This window comes from Sinocyclocheilus rhinocerous, unplaced genomic scaffold (assembly GCF_001515625.1).
Source record: "Sinocyclocheilus rhinocerous isolate Xijiao unplaced genomic scaffold, SAMN03320098_v1.1 scaffold192, whole genome shotgun sequence".
In the NCBI taxonomy this organism is placed as follows: domain Eukaryota; kingdom Metazoa; phylum Chordata; class Actinopteri; order Cypriniformes; family Cyprinidae; genus Sinocyclocheilus; species Sinocyclocheilus rhinocerous.
In genome coordinates, this window is record NW_015627892.1 from 323,262 (window position 1) to 327,412 (window position 4,151).

The window sequence follows — 4,151 nt, forward strand, 5'->3', positions numbered from 1 at the left end:
CTTACACTCCACAGCTAACCTGCTCTGGGGCAGGTTATGTTCTGGTTTAGAGATCGCAAAGTGAAATTTGACCAATCAGCTTCAAGCAAAGTGACACATGTCTGACGCAATAAAGCCACTCCCCCAGTTTCTCTTACTCCAAATTAAAGGATGCTACATAGTAGAACATTTTTAAAGATGTCTGAATTTAGAGATGATTATTTTATATGATTTATATAATTATTATACCCTTAATCCATTACACAAGCTAGCTTAGTTTAACAGTAATTATTAAGCTTTTATTTTAAATGAATATAAACATATAGATAATATGCAATATAAATACGTTTTAAAATCAATAGCTTTAAACATGACTACATATTAGCTTAGATTTTTAAGTGTTTTTATACCTATAAATATTATCAACTCTATGAACTAACTTTACAACTTTTACTTGCACTTATAAGGCAAGATGTTTTCTTTAAGTTTTCCTCTTTCATGGATAGATCGTTTCATCTTGTAAATGTGTTTAAATTCTTCATATTGTTGAATATTTTAATCGTTGGTAGTGAATCGCACGGACTCTCTCGCGAGAAGTGAATCACAGTTTCAAGGCATGTGATTGGCTGTTCATTACTGATGTCACTCTTTCATGTGCACGTGCGCCATTAACTCAGGATCAAGCCTGAGTTGACAGAGAAAGTTGATGATGAGCTTCATGGTACCAACAAACCGGATTGGACTGGTTTTGTTTGGTCAACTCAAAACTAATCCTGTAACCCCGAGTTTGTTCAGCCACCATCATGGTACAGGCCCCTGGTCTCCACCTGGCCAAAATAGTTAGACTGCTTTGATTGTTTTGAAGGTTTTTGGACACCTTGGGGCTAGCTGGTCTGGATGCAAGTTTAACTAAACCACCAACCTGGTTTTCAGCAGGGTCTTCACAATTTGGCACTTCCATAACTTAGCATGGCACAAACCTATAGACCAAAACACAAAACACCTTAAAGCATAAACATAAAACATAGCTGACGTATTTCTTAGAAAAACTAAATATATTAAGCTAAATCAATGCATCAACATCTATTTGGACATTGGTTAACATTGCACTAGGTGACATCAGCAGAATGAAAAGTCATTCAGCAACAGAGGAAATTGCTACAATAAAGTTGCGATGAAACGGAAGTAGCAACAGATCTGTTCTTCCGTATTGTGACGTACATCCAAGTGAAATAAATTAGCGATAAAGAAAAAAAAAAAGTAGGCTAGGGAGTAGGGACTCTCGATCGGTTGTTCAATAGACTGTTTCCCGGAAGACCAAGTTGACATTTGAACAATGAACAACATGATGAATCCATATAATCATCAACATGCATTTGGAAAATAAATGCATTTTCATTTACAATAAAATACAACTTTTTTCTTAAGAATATTATGCACTGCTGTGCACAATAAGAGCAGGAAAATATTAAAGTAAATTGGGTCAATTTTGACTTAAAGGGGTCATATGATGCGATTTCAAGTTTTCCTTTCTCTTTTGAGTGTTACAAGCTGATTGTGCATAGATAAGATCCCTGAAGTTGCAAAGGGTGGGCATAAGGCAGGGCAGGAGGGAGCGCAGGGGGGCTCTGCCAGGTTTGTGTCGTCCTTGTAGGAGTAGATGAGTAGGTGGACTTCTTTTTTTCCAGTTGATCACATCTGGGCTGAGGTCCACATTGCTTCACTATCAAAACAGGAATCGATGTGAAGCTGTACTGCCCCCTAAAGGAGCTTCACGCAACTGCCTGGGATCACCAACTGGCAAGCACTGTATTAAAATACATATATATTTCTCCACGCAAACTTTACGCCTCCAGATGAAGCTATCTTGAACTTGAACTTTCACTGCAAACATATCCATTTATAGCGGATGAAAAAAATATGAATGCACAGTTGGAGTATATGTTGAACCGATTTCGTCTAACAGGTCATTCCATCACCAAGCAGTGGAACGAGCGCTTCAATTGGGTCTAAATGAGAACAGCCGCATTGTTTGTTGTTTTTGGGCACAAGTGCGCTTACTCACAATGTGTCATGAGTCACTGAGCTTCTGCTGGTATAAACAACAGCCGCACAACAGCAAAACTATTTATCAGTGACAAACGCGATGGCACATTATCAAAAGCCGAGGCGTAACGCAGACTGCGTCCACCTCATTAAACGAACCCTCCCACAACGCGTTAAGCTATCATACGATATTAGAATGCTGTCTTTAATCCCAAATCACTTTACACACACACACACATATGAAGAGTTTGGTTCCAAAACACTATAAATCCATTTTGATTAATTTGAGTAAAAATGTGTTTTCTTTACCAAGAAAGTGGCAAGATGAAATCCACTATTTTCTGTTTCAAACTTTCACATAGCATCTTTAGGTAGGAATAACATTAAAAATTCAAATCCAGATCGCATTTTGCGTAAAATTAAAAATTGACTTTTCAATACCGACCGGATGCAATAGGCGGAAACTAAATTTTTTTTAAAATGGCGTTTAGGAACCAAACTCTTCATATTATATATATTATATATATACAGTGGGTACGGAAAGTATTCAGACCCCCTTAAATTTTTCACTCTTTGATATATATCATTGTAGACTGACAAAGCCACAGACAGAATTTATTTGTGAGGAATGGAATACAGACAGCTAATCGATATGAGTGTGTGTCTTCTGCGCAGGCCATGAGTGCAAATCAATGTCGTAGAGGCGTCATCTGACAGGCAAAGTAAACCTGCTCTAAAGCACAGTTAGTGACCTGGTTTGCACCAACATTTTAGAAGACCCACATAATGCTGGAACTTCATGTGAAAACATGAACGCTCCATTCACAACAAAAATTGATCGTTTTAAGCACAAGACTTTTTGAGAGATCTCTAGATCAAGGGATTGGATCAGTTTCTAACGTTTAACAAGATAGTTTACCCAATAATGAAAATCCTGTCATAATTTATTGACCTTCATGTCGTTCCAAATCTGTATGACTTTTTCTGCTTTCTACAAAATACCTTTTGTGTTGCACAAAGACAGTCATACAGGTTTGGAATGATACCAGGGTGAGTACCTAAATGATGACAGTTTTCATTTTTGGGTGAACTACCCCTTCAAGTCAGCCTGAAATACTGTTCTACTATTTTATTTCTGTAATGTGATGCATTACAAAGGGAAATAGGACTTAATTTTATCCTGAGGCATCATGCACTTTTTTTTTTTTTTTTTTTTAAGGGGTCAGCACTGGCTCTCCTATAGTTCACCTGGTGCTGTAGGCAAGATAAGACGTGATCAGAGGAAAAAATGCTTTGATAACTTGGTTGTTCTCCGTATTAGTCTATGACGGGATTGTGTAATGGTATTAGACAGCAGATTTAAACATGCAAATGTGTGATTCACATGTGTAAATTACAATCAATGTGCAACAATCTTAAAGATGATTTTTTTTGGAAGCTGCATTTAACATTCTTACATTTTTAGAGGTAAGCATTTTTCTGAATTTATCCATTGGGAATTGATTGAATCATGAAAAGTAGTCTCAAATGTACAGAGCCCCTACAGGGACATATTGATGTAAAAGATGGGAGGATTATATTAAATTATATTTCATTGCATTTGCATTCTCTCCCAAATGCCTTGCATTCCCCTGAGGCACTTTGTGTATGCTAGCAAATAACTTTTTTGTGAAGTTTCTCTGTGGAACACAACCTCTTTGGGAGACAACACAGAAGCACTGACATTTTTTTTTCTCCCATCTCATTTTTCCATCACCATGTACCTTTTAGGGGCTTCATACAAATGATAGGTAGTCGAAACAAAGAAAAAAGAAGCGCGGGTGACGTCAGCTAAAAATAAAAGTTGCTTTAGAGGAGAAGCAAGTAATTATATCTTGACGACATTATAAAGAAGACAAACCATTTTTAGGGGCTTCATTCTTCAGTCGTGCCCTAATGGTTAGAGTCAGACTTGTAACCCAAAGGTTGCAGGTTCAAGTCTCGTTACCGACAGGGATTGTAGGAGTGAATGAACAACGCTCTCTTCCACCTTCAATACCACAACTGAGGTGAGATCCCCAACTGCTCGCCGGGCGCCGCAGCAAAAAATGGCTGTCCACTGCTCTGGGTGGGTGGGTGTGTGTGTG

The 4,151-nt window shown here is 37.9% G+C and overlaps 1 protein-coding gene across 1 annotated transcript in view; it reads right to left on the reverse strand.

Moving 5' to 3' along the window:
* The window catches only part of LOC107736863 (uncharacterized family 31 glucosidase KIAA1161-like), a 17,014-nt gene that overhangs the window by 4,321 nt on the left and 8,542 nt on the right, over positions 1–4,151 (reverse strand). Inside the window, exon 2 of the transcript XR_001639749.1 lies at positions 902–959. The gene's annotated coding sequence lies outside the window, so the exon portion shown is untranslated. The remainder of the gene's footprint in view (positions 1–901; positions 960–4,151) is intronic.